Raw genomic sequence first — 20,242 nt, forward strand, 5'->3', positions numbered from 1 at the left:
AATTGAGTGAGGGGGAACACGAAATCATACTGCATGGCCATGCCATCATAATACCAAGCAAACTACAGAGTCAGGTCATAGACCTTGCACACATCGGACAGCAAGGGATGGTCAAAACCAAAGCATGCCTCCACAGCACAGTGTGGTTCCCGGGCATGGACGCCCTAGTAGAAGAAGTCATTCGGAACTGCCACTCATGCACTATCACCGGAAGTGACCTAGCTCTGGCAAAGGTCATCACAGAGGAACCCTGCGCCAAACCATGGTCCAAAGTGAGCATTGATTTCGGCAGCTTTCCCGATGGCCGCAGTACTGTAGTCTTGGTGGACTTGCACTCGAAGTTCCCTGTCATCGAGGTAGTGTCTTCCACAGCATTTCATCAAGTCCAAGCCGTCCTAGACAAGACGTTTGCGCTACTGGGCCTTTCTGATGAGATTAAATCTGACAACGGACCCCTGTTCCAGGGCAGGGAGTTCCAGGACTACCTTGCTGTAAAAGCTATATGACACAGGAAGATCACTCCTCAATGGCCACAGGCGAACGGTGAGGTTGAACGCTTTATGCGGACCCTCAACCGGTCACAGAGAATTGGAGTGGAAAAGGGGAAATATACGGAGAGCTCTCTCCATAAGTTCCTGAACGTATATCGACAAACTCCACAAAGCAACACCCGGTGTCACCATCCCATCTGCTATTCCAGCGTGCCCCGTGGGAAAGCATCCCGGAAGCCCCAGCTTGGCACCATGCCGAACTGGACTGTGAAGCCGCTCAGACCCGGAAAGAAATTACCAACTGGAAGGCAAGCCTTGAGCGAAGGGCCCAATCCTCCTCACTGTGCATCACCGACTATGCTGTTGTGAAGGACAGATACCCCAGGTGGAAGTTCCGTACACCCCTTGAGCCTGAGGTGTGGAAAGTCATTGCCATCCAAGGGACCATGGTTTCCGCCAAGAGGGGCACGCAACTATTGATCCAAAATGTGTCATGGTTCAAAAAGGTGGCAGGGCCCAACCCCAGTCACGGGCGGAATGCCGATATGGAGATGGAAGATGACTAACTCGGGGATCCTATACCAACCACTCTGCCGGCCGTAGAGGACCGTGACCAAGCCGGAACAGGTGGGGTTGCCCCAAGTGCTGATCTGGCATGCCAGGACACCTTGAGCATACCCGTCGCCAGTGGCCCAGATGGAGTGAGGCCCATACCCAACCACTGGAGCCAAAAGTATGGTCTCCAACCTAATCCTGCTACCAGCCAGCAGCTCAGAGACTTTGTGTGTGTCTTGCCTCCACAGCAAGAACCACGTGAGTGATGGGCACAAAAGAAAAGGAGGGTAGTAAAGAGCCACCAGGCCTCTCCACAACATTGTTCCACCTGTAGCAGTCCTCAGGGCAGGCTTACCCTGAGGAGATAAATAAACGAGTGAAAGACCACTCGGGTCTTTGCTCACACTGAGTAAACCAACTGTGTTGTTTGCATTTTGTGGGTGTCGGGTAGGCCTCTATCCACACGTGGGCCAACCTGCTACAGAAGCAAACAGGCCATAATGGCCGCCGCCACACCCCCGCTGAGCTCGGCCGCGCCACAGGGGACACCCACTTGTTGCAGGGCCCCCGCTGACAGCAAATTGGTCCTGTATGCCTCCTTTAGAGTCATCAGGGCCTGGCACACATTATCACTAAGAGCTATTGCCACCAAAAGTCAATAAGCAACAAACAAAAGATGAAAAATCCTTGTTCCGTTCCTACCAGCCAGGGTGTGCCATAAACTAAAATGGCACCCGACCCTTGTCCTCTGACCCTAAAAAACCCTCTGACCCCGCACCCACACCCCCAGGTCAATCAGACTGCCCCTCCTCGCTCTTGGACCCGACCACCCACCCAGAGATTCTGGGATGGGAGTGCATTCTGTCCACCACGTCAAAACCCTCCAACTGGCCACTACCAAAGTGCTAATTTAGGCTCCAACTCCGCCCATGCAAAGCATACAAGCATGGGCAGAGTCGGAGCATATGCCTTGCAAAGATGCCGCATCATTCATAGAGAAAGAGACTTTCACGTGGGAGGGAGAAGTCCTGGAGCGTAAATTAGAGACACAAACACATGAAAAGGCAATCAGAGCATTGCATCCCACGCACACCTTATAGAAAAAGTAAAAAAGAACAGAGTACTGTGATTATGTGATGCAGAAAACCTGCTTTAAGGCGTTCGGGTTTCTACATGACTTATGTGCCGTGTCCTATTTCCATAGAAATCCATCATTGAGTCATCCTACATTTAAAAGCAACTAAATCAACTTCTAGCACTCGGCAGCGAATGTTTCCAGTGTTCTTTAAAGGGGGCGTTCCTCCCACAGAGCTGAGACGAAGAGGAAGCGCGAGCCCACAGGGTTTATGCGTGTTGATTCACTCGCATGCTGTGCTCCTTCTCTCCTTCATCTCGCTTGATGCTGCTCTTCCCTGGGCCACTAATCCGCGAGGTAAACCAGCGTCTTGCGAGACATCCTCAGCCAGTCCCGGCTATTAATCCAAGTGCCTTTGCAGGCTAGGATATTTGAGCCCATATTTATAATATTTTGATCAGTGCTGGAAATCGTAAAAACACTCCGGGTTCTCATAAATTAGGGTTGAAGGGGTGGCATTAAAAAGATGGCTGACTCACACAAGCAGCGGTCACGGGCAGAGGAAGATGAAAGAAAAATTAAACATTTATTTTTTGGAAAATCTGCTTCAAAGGTCTTGGCAACAAGGACAACTGTTTCACTAAATAGGCTCTGCCTTGCCTTATTGTAGCAAACAGGCCGCTTTTCAAAATAACATTTGCGACTAAATTCCTGTTGCAGAGATCTTTGTCTACCCAGACAATTTTGTGATATGATAGGGGTAAGATACCCATCATTATCAATACATTTGCTGGAGTTATCAGTATGCAGTCTCACAATAACTTTGGAATGAGAGTTAATGTGCCTGATAAAAATCACGGCGCTAGACAGACACCTCACAGATATGTATTTTCTGTTTATTACAGAAAAAAATTGCGTGACCTGTAGGTCACAAGTTACTATCGTAATATACCTTAGTGAGTTATGAACAGGCATCAGGAGGCGACATGCACACTACAAAGCTTACGTTTTGAAACTTGCTGTGCTTTTTGAGCAACATTTTATTATTTTAATGTTGCAAAAAATGGACACTTTGGGTAGAAATGACGACTTCTTAATAAGAGCTCTATAAACATTTTTGTGTGTAATTACTTATATAGAGTGTTACATCTGACATTCTTATGGTGCATGCATTACCTTTTACACACAGAGCTTACAGAACTCAAAACCCCGTCTGTAAATCTTAATTTATCTTATGAGCACTTGTGAAGAGACAAGCTGATTTTCTTTGTTTCCTGGTATCCTGGCCAGAAGTAGATATGTGTATGTATGTATGTATGTGTATATATATATATATATATAAATATATATTTATATACATAAATTCACTTGGAAAAAATAAATGTTAACAACACGTTGTAGTTAGATGAAAATGTCAGTTAAAACTTACTGGTTTAAACAAAAAAACAATTAAATTCACCAGTTTTAGTTATCTCCAATAGCTGTGACTCATGCCCTCCCCAAGCACCTCTGAATACCTGTGAATTCCTGAGATATCACATCACTTATGACATGTTCTATGACACCATTGATAACATCACCCCAACATTTGAAATTACATCATTGATGACAAGCCTGAAAAGCAGTTTGGGATCTAGGAGGAGTAAGTGATGTCTGCACAAAACTGGAGTCACTTATCTGAACTTACAAAATCTTATTAAAATCCTAACAGAGTGTGAATTTAAGAGGAGCAAAAAAACGTGTAACCTGCTCCAAGTGAAAGTTCCGATCATCAGGAATAGAAAATACCAGGGCCTAGATTACAAGTCTAAAAAAAAAATCTAAATTAATTTACTGCTTGATATTCCTCAGGAGATAGAACTGAAACTATGCAGACTGCATTTGATATACTACATATTGAGCTTTAAATTAAGAAAAAAAATCCTTTGCACGTGGAACAATATGTAAACATTGCTTTCTGGGACTTGTAGTTTCCAGTATAATCAGTTTTGAAAATGAGGGGAGGAAAAACTTAAATTCAGTTTGTATCATGCTCGTATACTACTATGCAGTACACTGTTTTTATTCACATACATAACTAAGAACATACCAATATTTTATAAGTAAATATGGATGGTATTTTATGGTTCCTTGAGGCATTGAATATGCTTGCTAATAATCATGGTTCAAGTAGGCACGGAAGCCAGATTGCTCAGAGCTATACATTTGCACATTTCCTAGAAGCGTAGCCTTGCTTTCGAACCTGGCAAGTTGAAGCGAGAATTCAAGAGAATAATGAGCCTTGTATTGTATTTATAAATCATATCTTCCTCTCAAGGACGTCAAGCACTTCCTCCGAGAGAAGATCTACCACCTGCTCATTAGATAAGATTTTGCTGAGAGTAAGTAGTACACTTCTGTCCCATGGTTAACCTCTATTGACTTGTATTGAGGAAAAGCATATAAATATTGGTCTAAAATTCTAAGTATTTTAGCCCTGTGCTCCAACTGACAGTTTTTCTGGCCACAGCTCTCGTCAGTTGAAATGGAAATTGGTGTTGATTTCTTTTGCTGTGCTATTTGTTATTTTGCATTAAATGCCGGTTTAATTGTAGGCTTCCTGACATGTTGTTTTCTATTTTCATCAGGGATATCCATTTGGATTCCAATACTGAGAGCTATTATTGAGCCGGATCTTGGGTGACCACAGTGGAATGTGCTGATTTTGTGGCGGCTGGTGACAATCAAAAGTGGTGAGGCTCAAAATCTGAAGCTGTGTGCTGCATCACAAGTGAGCCTCGCTAGTGAGCACGACTGTCAAAAGGGAATTGCAGGGGGGTGCTCCCTTCAGAAAACTTTGAGCAAAAAAAGTAGAAAAATCATGCACCCCAAAGCAAACACAACGACTACAAAGCAATTGTGACAGAATAGACCCAAAACATACAAACACATGAAAAACACTAAAAAAAATCTGAATTACAACTGCCTTGCTACTGTAGTGTGCAAATTCCACAGCACAACAAGCAAGGTTATAACTATCTTAGCTGCACAGTGCACACATGGTTGTCTTGTCTGTCAACTCTCCACAATGCAACTGCCCCACACCCTCTCCTCACAGTCTTTCCATGATGACATTCAATGACAACGACACAGCTGCTCCACTCTGTAACTTCACAAGGGACCTGAGAGAACAGTGCCCTGTACCTCACATATCCCACCGTTGACCCATTTCCGAAGGACATGCCTGACCCACAAACCCTAAAGACAGGCCCCACGACTGAAATCAACAAACCTCCCCTCAGGCCATTCTTGGGACCTGCAAGGGCTGGGCTGCGTGAGGTGAGTGGGCCAGAGCCAGTGGGAGAAAGTGGGGGGGAAGATTAGTGAGGAGTTTCATTCCCAATCACCGAGGCCAGACCCCCGTCTGATCCGCTATCACTACAACGCACGCACACAAAACACACCAAACATAATGAGACACCAGGGTTGAAACTGAAAGATTGTATTGTATTGTATTGGCATTTATATAGCGCACTACTTACCCGTAGGGTCCCAAGGCGCTTCGACCGCTGCGAAACCCTTCCTGGCTTCCCTGAGAGATGGTCCCTTAATGGGTATCTCCAGGGTGAGACCAGGCATCCCCGGCGGTCTGGTGGGGCCGTTAGTGAAGATGAGGCAAGCTAATGCCCAGAGTTGCCGAGTGTGATCGCTGATCAGAGTGGGCACCGAGGCGAGAGAATTATCGAGTCCGCTGACCCTGGTCCAGAAACCTGCCGCGCCGGGAATCGAACCCTGGTCCCGGGCCGTCCTCTGCTCTCGGGTCTGCCGCCTCTAACCAGTGAGCCACACTACTTCATAAGATATATTGGGTCCCTGGTATTACAACCCCAGCAATGACCCCAGCAAACGAAAAGCTAATCAAGTCAATTCATGCCAGCTCCAGAAAGAAATAAACGGCACTGGCAAAACTGACACACCGGCCTGGAGTCTGCTCCCAGCTGGGCCCATAACAAAATCCACTGACATATTTTAAAGGCAGCCCTCCCAATTCCCACAAACTACTTTAGTGACTCTGACCGGGAGCCAGGTTATGTTATGTTATGTTAAATTAAATTTATTAAGCGCACGTACGCCCGTAGGCTTCATGGCGCTGACGTCAACAGGTCTGGAACCACCAAGCTGGGCTCCACCCTTTGTCATGCACAACGACGCCACTGGCCCGCACACAAAGTAAGAGGAGGAGCAAGGAACCGAAATGGCCAAGCAGTGATTGGCCAAAATTCCGCCGTTACCCATTTCACCCTAACCCCCTGCGCACAGGACAAGAGGCCAAAAACAGTCTGTCCTGAGCCAATCCAGGTGCTGCTCAAAGCATGAGAGTAACGCCAGGATTGGCCTGGTCAGGCCAACTGAGCACCCACCAGGAGCCTGCAGGGCTGAGGCTGCAACCCTCCCCCCAGGCTCCCCAACTGCACAGGGTGAGTGACACCCAGCATTCAGTGCACATGTCAGGCTGGTCGCCGAAAGGCAGCTGGCCAACCTGCGATGCGCACTTGTGTGCAGTCAGCGTGTATAGCATTCATGGAGTGCTGATGTGACGTCAGTGTCAAGCCCCACACCCTCATGCCCCGCAACCTCACTCTCCTTCTGTAATGCAACCAGGCCTGGCAGCTGCAGAAAACAAGATGCTGCACATCAATTCACCTCATCAAGGGGGGCAGCATGGGGATTAGGGGGGCAAATAAATAGGGGGCAACGCCGCAATAGAGGAACCACCTCTGATGCAGACACTGAAGTGTATTGCCACTGGCACTGTTGGTGCTCTCAGTTCATTGCAACAACCTCCAGGGGATTAGGGAGGTTTCTTAATTTCTATTCCAGCTGGGCCCACAACAAAATCCTCATTTAAAGAGCCATCATCATTCCTTATGTGATTTTTTTTTATAATCCTCACAAAATTTTCAAAACTAGTTTGATGCTCAATTCAGCTACTGTCTTGAAAGTTTCGGGGTGATACGTCAATCGAGAGCCAAGGAAAAGGGGGGGTTTCAAAAACACGTTTTACTCATATAAATTTCCAAAGGAATTTTAGACACGTCTACAGCCCGAACTGCTGAATGCAATTACACCAAATTTGGCAGAAGGTAGATGTTGGTTCAGGGAAGTGCCTTTTTGTGATTTGGTGCAAATCCATTCAGTAGTTTTGGAGTTATATAAGGTTTTGTCAGATACACAACAAGGGACGCAGAGGATCTGTGACCCCTCCCAAGATTTCGTGCTGCGATTTGATTGACTGCCAACATTTAAAACCAGTAAGTTTTGGCAGCCATCTTGTGACTCGGTTGAAACAAGTCACAGGAAAAAACATTAACAAAAGAAAAGGGGGCAGGGTAGAAACACACTGACCCCTTAGGGCTCGTGGGGGGTCCCACAGCGACACCCCGCAGAGCCAAAAAAGCATTTTTTACAAAACGTTTGGTGGGAGTCAGGCTGGATCAGCGAATCCCGTAGAATTTTATTTTAAAAATTGAAGCGCTGACTCCAGTGCTTAGTTTTAATCGGTCCTGGGGGCATGTCTATAATATGTTGGAGAGTGGTGCACAGGGCCCCATTCCTAAGAGCTGCAAAGCCCCTGACATCGCCACCTCCCAGGGCTTTTTGATTAATTGATATTGGGGTTGCTTTGGGCAAACCCATGCTCTGGGGACTGCCACTTCTCCAGGGCAAATGTTATATTGATGCGGTGGGACCCATGAGGCTCACCGCAGCCCTGGGGACTGCCAACTCCCAGAGGCTAAATGAAATATTCATATGGAGGGTCTCTGGCTCCCCCCACAGCCCTGGGGTCCGCTGCCACCCAAGGGCAACATGTCATAATTAAAGTGGGGGAGTCGCATGGCCCCTCGCAGCCCGACTACCACCACCTCCCGAGGGCTGTGTCCTATAATGGGGAGGGCCCCCTCCTGAACCATACATTGCCCTAGCGACCGCCTCTCCCCAGGGACGGCTTCTGCTACCTCCAGAGGTGCCAACCCTCAGAAGGTATTTCAGAGAACAATGGTCCTAAGCAACCAGTAAATAGCATAAAAGATAGAATATAGACCGAAATAGGTTACTATATAAATCCAATGTCCAGCCGGATAAGGAGTGTTATTCATACAATGTTGGGAATAAAGTCAAAAATATTTGAAACAAACATTTATAGTGGGGCACAAGCCTGTACCCTGCAACGAGGGGGAGGTGCGGGGGAGTGGGTCAACAATACAGATAATTTGGACACAGCAAAAATACAGGCAAAGACTTTGAGCTGTGGCAACTTGCATTTAGAGATACTTTGCAGCAAGTTAAACCAAAATAGACGCCACAATAGTTAGACACAATGGGCATTTGTGGCACTATTTAGAAATGTCGACGTTTCGATCCCATGCTCAATACTAAACGGGATCATCATCAGGACTAGATTACAACATTTGCCTGGTTAGAACAGTAGATGCCTGTTGGGGGAAACAGGGAGACAAAAATATATTGGCCTATGAGAGACAACGAAAACATTTGGAAAATGCAGAAAGGCAGCGAGACATTCGGTCACATATACGCACATAAGGCACATTCAAGCGATCATGCGGGTGTGATACTCCGTCATAAGTTGGTGATGCACGGGTGTTAAGTGTTCCACTAGCGTTGCGGATTCTGGCTAGTGATTGTGCCTGATCAAAAGTCGTTGGCCAGGAGAACGTGGGCCACCCTTCGACAGAAAAAAGCATGCTTAACCGTGAGCGGTGAAGTGTGGAAGATACCATGAAAGAATTAATAATTGTGATACTGATGAAGTGCGGCGAATATTGGATTGGCGTGGGAGACATGATGACTGACTAAGTTTCCAATAACACGGACGGTGAGGCCGGGAGGCTGTGACTGCCTGATGTGAGGAGTGAAAAAGTGATTTTTGGCTGACACGGAAAGTGAATGAGTCCATAAGTGGGGGTCACTAGGGTGGGAGAGTAGTGCCGTGAGACTAGAGGCTAAACTAATCGTCCTCTTACCGGTAGGAATATTCCATACGGAATGTCCAGCAATCCTAGTTGGGCAAAATTGCCCGGGGTTTAGTGGGATAATAGCGAGTGAACTGCTGTGGATCAGAAGGAGAAAACTGGTTAGTGGGGGGGCAGCGTTAGAGGGATATTGCAGACGTGCATGATGGACTGGAGCACGTACCTCTTAAATGCAGTGTGTAAGGATGTATGGAGCGTGGGGCTCCTACCCAAATTTGTACGGGCGATTGTTGGCAGGAGAAGGCGGCGCCGTTCTATCCAGGAGGATTGTAGGCCCGCAAGTCGGGCCGCATGGTCGCCTAACCAGGGTGGTTGGTCGGCCGGCTGGGGAGACAGAGAACAGGTTTTAATTTTAAGGATCGGTTGGACTTGTCCACGTCCCGGGATCAGGAGGCCTGTGGAGGTCGCTTCTCTAAAATTACTCAATGGTGATGTGATATGGTAGCAGCGATGTGCTGTCCGATCTGATGCGCGGTGGCAGGATCTGGAGTGAGATGGCAGGTCGTGTGTACTAAGTACAGGTGCGGGCGCCATTTTGAGTAGGTCACAGGAGTGAAGTGAAAGAAAGGAAGGACTGGTGTGCACTGTGTGTGGCAGACGGCCACCATCTTAGGGTGGTGCATACCTAGTGAGGGAGTGATAAGCACTGTACTAGTGATGCGGTATGATGTGGTGGTTAGGCATGCACTTGGTGATATAGAATAGCGTTCAATCTAACCGTTGTATGACAGCTTGGGAAGTGAAGCCAAGAATTCAATTTGTATTGAAAATTGACAGCAAGAGCATATTTGAAACACAGGGATTGAAGAAATTATCTACATGGGATGACGACAAGGTGGTTTCAGGCCATTAAAATTGACAACAGCTTAGGAAGTCTAAACAACAATTCAAATACATACGAGGTAAACAAGTGCACACTTGTAAGTCACTGGTGGAAGAATGTGTACATGGCGGGAAAAACAGCATTTGTTGGATGGATTAAAAGTCACACAGGTAGGCCAAAGCAGTTCATAGTAAGGTGGCCCAGTCCTCATTTCTGTTCAGGCAATTTCTGATTGTGTCAAAAAGGATTATAGCTTTCAGTTCTTCACGGTTTAGCAATTGTCCCATGTTTCCTCCTCTTTGTGTGACATCGCCACCTCCCAGGGCTCTTTGATTAATTGATATTGGGGTTGCTTTGGGCAACCCCATGCTCTGGGGACTGCCACTTCTCCAGGGCAAATGTTATATTGATGCGGTGGGACCCATGAGGCTCCCTGCAGCCCTGGGGACTGCCAACTCCCAGAGGCTAAATGAAATATTCATATGGAGGGTCTTTGGCTCCCCCCACAGCCCTGGGGCCAGCTGCCATCCCAGAGCAACGTGTTATAATTAAAGTGGGGGAGTCGCATGGCCCCTCGCAGCCCGACTACCACCACCTCCAGAGGGCTGTGTTCTATAATGGGGAGGGCCCCCTCCTTAACCATACATTGCCCTAGCGTCCGCCACCCCCAGGGATGGTTTCTGCTACCTCCAGAGGTGCCCACCCTCAGAAGGTAGCTGTCTGCCAAGCAATAGAAAACTCTGCTCTGCTTCTAGCAAGCAAGAGCATAAAAAATGCTCTTGCTTGCTGAAAGCGGAGAAGAATTGCTTTTGGACAGAGGGAGCTGCATGTTCAGCAGCTCCCTCTGTCCAAAAGCAATGCCGGCTCCCGCAGGACGAGGGGAGCCAGCAGGGACTGCGGGCTCCTTGAGGCTCCCCCCACAGTCCCCAACAGTGACAAGTGGTTTTCCTGGGTGGTACCAGGACACCAAAACTAGAGGCCAGCCCCCTCCCCTTGTTTATTATTTAAAAAAGCAAAATGCCGGGCCCTAGGGAATGGGATCCCAGGGCCTAAAACGGCACAGGAGGATTCCAGTAGGGTCTCCTCTCATTAATTTAAAAAAACATTGAAAAAAATAGGCTGGGCCCCGGGAGATTGGGTCCCCAGGGTGGAAATCGGTCCTGGGAGGGGAACACACCGCCCCCCTTCATCAAGAAAAGGCCTGGCCCCAGCAGATGGAGCCCCAGAATAGGCCCAGGGAAGTAGAGACATGTTGCCCTTCCCCTAATATTAAAAGAAAAGTAAAAAAAAGGACCGACAAGTCGCAGGAGGCCTGCTCCCTTTTACCACCACCCTGCAAACACGCCACTTGACACACATCTGGTTGAGGGATGAAGTCTCCTTGGCTCCAGAGGGTCCTTGGGGGCCAACAAGCCCTTATGTTAAATCCAGTAATTCCCATAGAGCACGATTGCTGAGAGGACATTGGAGCACAGCCCCTTTTTTCACCACTCTGCAAACACACGTTCTGGTGCACATGTGGGTGGGGTATCAAGTCTGCCTGGCTCCAGATGGTCCTTGGGGACAAACAAGCCCTCCTGTTACCATCAGTAAGTCCCACAGAGCTTGATTGCTGAGAGGACTTCGAGGCACACATCCTTTCTCTACCACACTTCAAAGGGCGTCCTGGTGCACTGCTGGTTGGGGGATGAAATCCCCTTGGACCCAGGGGGCCAACAAGCCCTCCTGTTACCTCCAATATGTCCCACAGACCACAATTTCTGAGTGGTCTTCGGAGGCCACCCCCCTTTTCAACCACTATGCAAATGTGTCTCTGGCCCACTGTTGGTTGGGGGATGAAGTCCTTTGGATACTGAGGGTTCTTGAGGGCCCAAGAGCACTCCTGTTACCATCAGTAACTCCGACAAAGCAGGATTCCTGAGAGCTGGTTGGAGGCCCTGCCCCCTTTCTCCAACACTCTGAAATTACGACTAGTAGTTTTAAAAAAACATAGAAATTCACTTAAAAAATGAAAGGTTGCAGGGACATTATAGTTAGGAAATAGAACTTGAAAAACCTTAGGAATTCACTTGAAAAGCCAAAGGTTACAGGGACTTTATAGTTAGGAAATGCTGTAAAAAACCGTAGAAATTCACTAAAAGAACCAAAGGTTACAAGGAAGTTATAGTTAGGCTCAGGTTTAACTCATACAAAACCAGCAAAATTCAGCAGTTATAGTTAGTTGAGCCAACTATTACTCGAGCCCCCTCAATGCACTGATTATGACCTCACATATTACATCACTCATGACATGGTCAGTGACATATCTATTCTCACTGATGACATCTCAAATGCCATCACTGATGACATCATCCGGTGGATGTGAGTGTTTTTAATAAGTTTGAGTGTTAAATATATATACCAAGGGGTATTGGTGAATCAGTGGATCTTTGAGTGCCTGTATGGATGATTCAATGGGTGTGTGACTAACTGTGTAAGTGAGCGATAGGTGTCTCAGTGAATGTATGGATGAGTGACTATGTTGTGTAAATGTCTGTATCAGTCTGTCGGTTGGTGTCTAAGTGGCTGTATGGGTTGGTGAGTGGGTACGCAAATGAATGTATGGGTGATTGATTGTTTGTCTGGGTACCTGTATGGGTATATTAGTGTCCGTGTGGGTGGGTTAGGGTGTGTGTAACTTACTGCATGGATGAGTGAGTGGGTGAGTCAGTGGCTGTATGAGTTAGTGATTGTGTGTGAGGGGCTGTATGGGTAAGTGAGTATGTGTATGGCTGTATCGGTGAGTGAGTGCATGTATTAAATGGTATAAGGGTGAGTAACTGGGTATGTAAAAGGCAGAATAGGTGAGTGATAGGGTATGTGAGTGACTTGGTTGAGTAAGTGAATGTGAGAGTGGCTGTATGAGTGAGTGGGCTTGTGTCAGGGACTGTAAAGGTGGGAGAGTACATGTTAGTATCTGTATGAGTAAGTGAGTGAGTGTGTGTGTAACTGTATGGGTGAGTAAGTGGCTATGTGATTGACCGTATGGGTGAGTGGGTAGGTGTGTGAGTAGCTCTATTGGTGACTGACTCAGTGTGTGAGTATCTGTAAGGGTATATCAGTGGATATGTCAGTGGGTATATTAGTGAGCGAGTGAGTGAGTGAGTGGGTGTATGAGTGGCTGTATGGGTGAGTGAGTGGGTGTTGACCTATGAAACAGTGAGTAGCTGTGTACGTATTGGTATGTGTGTGTGAATGGGTTTGAAGTAGTGTGGAAGTTGGAGGTGGTGTATGAAAGGTTATATGGGGTGTGAGTGGGTACGTCAGAGATTCTGTGGATGATGTCACCAGTGATGTCATCAGTGATGTGATTTGAGATGTTATCAGTGATGTCATCAGTGATGTCACTGACCACTTCATGAGTGATGTAATATGTAAAGTCATAAGCAGTGCATTGCTGGGCACGCGTTATAGTTAGCTCAGCTAACTATAACAGCTGAATTTCACTGGTTTTGTACAAGTGAAATCTGACCCTAACAATAACACCCCTGTAACCTCTGTTTTTTTCAGTGAATTTCGAAGGTTCTTTATCTGCTTCAGCGCGGCGCGAATTTTCGCGCTGTGCTGAAGATTCAAAAACGATGCTTGTGACGGAACCGTTCCGTCACGAGCGTCGAAGGGGTTATATGGCAATTCCTAACTATAATGTTCCTGTAACCTTTGTTTTTTTGCAGTGGTTTGGTATAGGCTATCCAGCGCCACTTAGAAAGTCTCACAATTTATTCTGGTGCAGATGTTATTTCTTACGGTGCTATAAGGTAGAAGGAACCACTTAATCCTTCCAAACATGAGCATACGCTTCTGACAAATTCCAAAACTCCTTAGCACACGTATATTAAAGTACAATCATGTATAGGCGTTGCCACACTTTTGACACAATCACAGGACGTAGTTGTCAGTTAGTACAAGTATTATATTTATTCTTGATCGCTGGAAGTTCTCCACACAGCCGACACGTGTTTCGTCGTGACTGGAAGTGTAACCCACGACTTTTTCAAGGCTGTAGAAGTTCAAAATAAACAAAACAAAGGTATGTTGCCATTTGTATGTAGACTTTTTGGCCATAGGAACTAATGCTTAGGCTCATTAATAAGGCACTCGGATGTGTAGGGATAATGGCTGATATTACCCATAATTATGATAATTGACCTAATGAGTAAATGGTTGTAAAGAAACCATCTACTAATGACATAGCAGATATTCAGATAAAATATACAACTATGTTCTACTGGTTAATATGTTAAATATAAACAACATGAGCTAAGACCTCTCAGGGTATAGACAAGATGAGGACTTATCCGGGGATAATTTGAAATTACCCATGGGAACTCTAAATACCTAGATAATATCGATGAGAAAAATAGCTATTTTATATACCACCGGGAATTAAATATGAACTAATAAGAACACCAATGTTCCTTTCAGCCAACTAAAATAGAATGTGATGTGGAGTCACTGTGGACAACATAAAGTGGATACCGTAACAGAAGACCCCCGTAGAACCCCTATGCGGGTTGGAATTATCACCGCATATTAAGTAAGTTAACAACCTGAAATGAATTTAAAATCAAGTCTACCCAATTATTAACCAACACAAAATAACACTTGAATTATATATAAATAAAAGTATATTTATTACTTCTACAGCTAAGAGAGAACAGATCTGGAAATAGGTATTTATGAATGAAATAGCGATCACGTATTGCCACATAGTTTTTGCACTGGAAAACAATTATGAGCACAATATACATCACCACACCTTCGAAAAATGCCTGACACATGGTGTTGGTTCAGGGTGTTTCATATTATAGAAATAAGATGCATGATGGTCACAATGACTAAAGGCAACAAACCACGCCTTAATAAGTTTATCAAAGTACTGGATCTCTCCATCTTATACAGGTCATAGACCTCTATAAGGACATAGAGGTACATTATGTGTTATACAATAATAGAAATGTATTCAATGTGATTTCAAGCCGAAAAATTGTGGGAATATACCTTATAAGATGACAGCTTATCAAGGTGTGGATTGCATTTTCTCCATGAGGAGAAATGTTGGATAATGTGTTTTGGAAACCCATTAACTGGACACACTAGTAGAATCTTGCATGAAAGGGGCCACAAAGACTTTGTAACGTTTGGCTAGTATTATAATCTATGGCCAAAAAGTCTACATACAAATGGCAACATACCTTTGTTTTGTTTATTTTGAACTTCTACAGCCTTGAAAAAGTTGTGGGTTACACTCCCAGTCACGACGAAACACTTGTCGGCTGTGTGGAGAACTTCCAGCGATCAAGAATAAATATAATACTTGTACTAACTGACAACTACGTACTGTGATTGTGTCAAAAGTGTGGCAACGCCTATACATGATTGTACTTTAATATACGTGTGCTAAGGAGTTTTGGAATCTGGTAGAAGGCCATGCCCCTTTTCTCCACCACTCTGCAAACTGACCTCCTGGTGCACCACTAGTAGGGGGATGTAGTTCCCATAGCTATTAAAGGTCCTTGGGTCTAACTACCCCTGCTGTTACTTCCAGCAAGTCCCACACAGTGGGTTTGCTGAGGGTTTTTCAGTGGACACTGCCCCTTTCCCCACCATTCTGCAAAAGCGTCTCCTGGCGCTGCTGGTTGGTGGATGCAGTCACCTTGGCTGCTGAGAGTCCTTAGGGGCCAACGAGCTCTCTTGTTACCTCTAGTGATACCCACACAGCTGGATTGCTGAGGGTAGGGGTGGGCGAGATTTGTGTAATCGCGTTACGCGAATCTCTGCGAAACGGTAAAAAATCTCTGCGAACACACAGAAATTCCGCAAACATGCAGAATTGCTTGTTCGCGATGCTTTTTTACTGTTTGCAATCACTGTTTGCGTGCTCGGGGGAAATATCTCGCAAACATGCATTTGAGAACGCGAACAAGCAAAAAACTTTGCGAAGTCGCAGAACGCAGAATTTTGGCCAATTTCGCGTTGTCCGTGGAGCGTGAAATTACCCAAATTCCGCAGATTCCACGAACGGAACGGAATGTGCCGCCCAGGCCTAGCTGAGAGGGGGATGGAGGCAACGCCCCTTTCTCCATCCCTCTAAAAACGTGCCTCCTGGCACACTCCTGGTTCGGGGAAGAAGTCCACTTAAGTCCCGAGGCCCTCAAGAGGTAAGGGGATCTCATCCCCCCACCAGTAGTGCGCCAAGAGGCGCATTTGCAGAGTGGTGGAGAAAGGGGGTGTGGCTTCTAATCACCTCTCAGCAATCCCACTGTGTCGGGCTTACTGGAGGTAACAGGAGGCCTTGTTAGCCCCTAGGGACCCTCAGCAGCCAAGGGGACTTCATCCACCGGCCAGAGTGGTGGAGAAAGGGAGGCCTCCAGCTAGTTGCTGCTTTCTTTTGTTTCTCCAATATTTAGGAAGGGGGACCTCATGGTCCCCGTCCCTGGGCTGTTTTGGGCCCCGGTGACCCCATCCCCCGGTGTCTGCCCCTTTTTTAAATTCTTTTTTTTCTTTTTAAAGGGATTGGGCCACGCAGCCCTCCCCCCAGCCTGAGTTTGGCCCCTGGGACCCCATCCCCTTTAATTTTTGTATTTTTTTTTAAATAAAGGAGGGGGGGAGAAATGGCCCCTTTTCCATTGCCCCTTTTTTACTTAATTACATTTTAAAAAAGGGGAGGGGGGCGAACGGCCCTCCTCCTGGGGCCAATTTTGGATACAGGTACCCCATCCACTGGGGTGATATCATCAGTGATGTCATTTGAGATGTCATCAGTGATGTCACTGACCATGTCATGAATGATCTAATATGTGACATCATCAGCAGTGCATTGCGGGTGCGCGAAATATAGTTAGTACAACTAACTATATAGGAGCAATATCAATGGTTTTGTATGAGTGAAATGTCCAGCTAACTATAACACCCCTAAAACTTTTTTGAGTGAATTTCAAAGGTTTTTTAAAAGCTAATTCCTAACTATATAAGGCCTGAAACGTATGGTTTTTTCAGTGAATTTCAAAGGTTTTTTAAATGCTAATTCCTACCTATATAAGGCCTGAAACCTATGTTTTTTTCAGTGAATTTGCAAGGTTTTTTTAATGCTAATTCCTAACTATAAAAGGCCTGAAACCTATGGTTTTTTAAGTGAATTTGCAAGGTTTTTTAAATGCTAATTCCTAACTATATAAGGCCTGAAACCTATGTTTTTTTCAGTGAATTTCAAAGGTTTTTTATATGCTAATTCCTAACTATATAAGGCCTTAAACCTATGGTTTTTTCAGTGAATTTGCAAGATTTTTTTAATGCTAATTCCTAACTATATAAGGCCTGAAACCTATGGTTTTTTCAGTGAATTCGCAAGGTTTTTTAAATGCAAATTCTATTAGCGGATAACGTTTAAATATGTTAATATCCTTAGTGGGACCACCTGAGCAGCCCTAGGGGTCAGGTTGATTCTACCCTGCCCCCTTTTTGCATTCTACACGCTTGTTTTTCTGCTTCTTTTGTGCCTCCGTCTACCTAGCACAAGATGAATGCCAACACTTCCTGGTTAGAAGTGTTGACAGCCAATGAGCATGCTGCTTTCCTGCAAAAGGCATGCTGATTGGCTGCCACTTTCTGACCTAGGGGGTCAGGGGGCCTCTACCCTGCCCCCTTTTATAGTTTTCCCCTTTTGTTTTTCACCTCTTGTGTCTACCGAGACACAAGATGGCGGACTCTCCGGTCCGTTTGGAATGTTCACAGACACCCGAGAGTCAATCAGCTTTCCGCTCGCGCACTTCTATGTCGCGCTGGGTGCGCTCCCCGGTACACGTGCCTGTAAGCTCTTGAAGCGCGCATATAGATATATATGTGTTTTTGAACCTAATTTTCGTAAAAACCACTGGAGCAATTTTCACCAAATATAGAAAAGGCACTTCTGCGTACCAGTCCCTACAATTTTACAAAGTTTGGTGTAATTCCGTTCAGCGGTTCGGGCTGTAGCCTTGTCTATTCATCCTATGGAAATTAACATGGGGAAAACAAGTTTTGGGACCCCCCTTTTTTCTCGCCCCCTGCTTGACGAATCCCCCCAAAACTTCCAGGGAAGGAACGGAGCGGAGCTGGCCTAAATTTTGGAAAATTACACGCAAATTCCTCAACCGGCGCCAAAGTTATTTCCAATAGAATGTTGCAGATTTCCTGTGGTAGCTAGGTCTTAACTATATATACCTACTGGCTATCGCCAGTAGGTTATATATATATATATATATATATATTCACAGAAAAAACCATAGGTTATACTCCATATATAGTTAGGAATTTGCATTTACAAAACCTTGAAAATTCAATGAAAAAACCATTGGTTGTAGGCCATATATAGTTAGGGATTTGCATTTAGAAAACCTTATTTTACTCGCATAAAACCATTGAAATTCCATATATAGTTATAAGCGCTAACTATATATCGCGCACCCGCAATCCACTGCTGATGATGTCACATATTACATCATTCATGACATGGTTAGTGACATCACTGATGACATCACTGATGACATCTCAAATGACATCACTGATGACATCACTGATGACAACATCCAGTGACTGTATGTTTCTGTAAAGTTAAAACATGTTTTACATATTGAAGAATGAGTGCATGTATAAGTGTCTGGATGAAGGATTTACTAGGTGCATGACTGACTGATTGAGTGAGTGATTAAATGTGTCTCACTGAGTGCATGGGTTAGTGACTAAACTGTTTTAATTTGTGCATCATTATATCTGTTGTTCTACAAACTGCTGCATATGTTGATCAGTAGCTATATGAGTAACTGTATGGGTTATTGATTGGTTGTCCAAGTATTTGTATGGGAAACTGAGTGTGTGTGTATGGGTGGCTGGGAGGTGTGTGACTCTGTACATAGATGTGTGAGTAGTTGATTCACTATATGTATAGATTCAAAACTGCATGTGGAAACAGCTGTATGGGCGGTTGACTGTGCATGAGTGTATTAGTGAGTGAATGGATATCTCAGTGCTACATGTCAAATTAAGTACATATGTAAAACACAGTACATGTGAGAGTTGACATCTATAAATAACTGTGCATAAGAGCTAGTGAATGTGTGAGTGGCTGTATGGATCATTGTGAACATGTATCAGAGATTGTATAAGAGAGTAAAGTAAATATGTGTTAGTATATGTTTGAATAAGTAAGGTGTGTATAACTGTATAGTTGAGAAAATGGAGGTGTGATTAATTTTTGGCATAACTGACTAGGTGTGTGAGTAACTCCATGGATGAGTGACTGTCTGTTTACACTGATTGTATCTAAGGTTATATTAGAGTCTGAAGAGGTTCATGGTATTATCACATGAATGATATCATCAGTGATGTGATCAGTCATGTCAAATGAGATGTTATCAGTGATGTCATCAGTGATGTCATTTGAGATGTCATCAGTGATGTCATCAGTGATGTCACTAACCATGTCATGAATGATGTAATATGTGACATCATCAGCAGTGGATTGCGGGTGCGCGATATATAGTTAGCGCTTATAACTATATATGGAATTTCAATGGTTTTATGCGAGTAAAATAAGGTTTTCTAAATGCAAATCCCTAACTATATATGGCCTACAACCAATGGTTTTTTCATTGAATTTTCAAGGTTTTGTAAATGCAAATTCCTAACTATATATGGAGTATAACCTATGGTTTTTTCTGTGAATTTCAATGGTTTTTTAATAGCAAATATCAAAAGCTGTCAAATGTCAAGTACGTGATAGGTAAAAACGTTTTCGTGTTTATGCACGCTGATGTGCTTTGAACGCTGCCCCCCCCCCCACTCCCCTCTTTTCTCTTAGTAGTACTCTCTCTTTGCAGATAGTGAACGGTAGTTAACTCAGACCTTTACCCCTGTTGTAATCCGTCGTACCTGCTTGTCTCTCCATTTGATTGATTATTATCCAAGCATTTACTGTTTTACAATTGGTTCTCTTTGGATCATTCTCTATTTACAAACAAGCACAAAGTCGCAATACTCTGTTTAGTCTTTGCAGATAGTGAAAAATCGTGTAAAAAAATAAAAGTAATCGAGCAAAATCAGTAGACCACTAATTCGATCTCTTTTTGACCTCGGTAAAATACAAACATTAGGAATAACCCTTCATGAGAAATACGAAAATAGTGAAATGAACTGAGCTCCACACCATGAGGGCTGCAAAACAGCTCGACTCCGCCACCCACACCGCCCA

Source organism: Lissotriton vulgaris, chromosome 7 (genome assembly GCF_964263255.1).
Source record: "Lissotriton vulgaris chromosome 7, aLisVul1.2, whole genome shotgun sequence".
Taxonomy (NCBI): Eukaryota; Metazoa; Chordata; class Amphibia; order Caudata; family Salamandridae; genus Lissotriton; species Lissotriton vulgaris.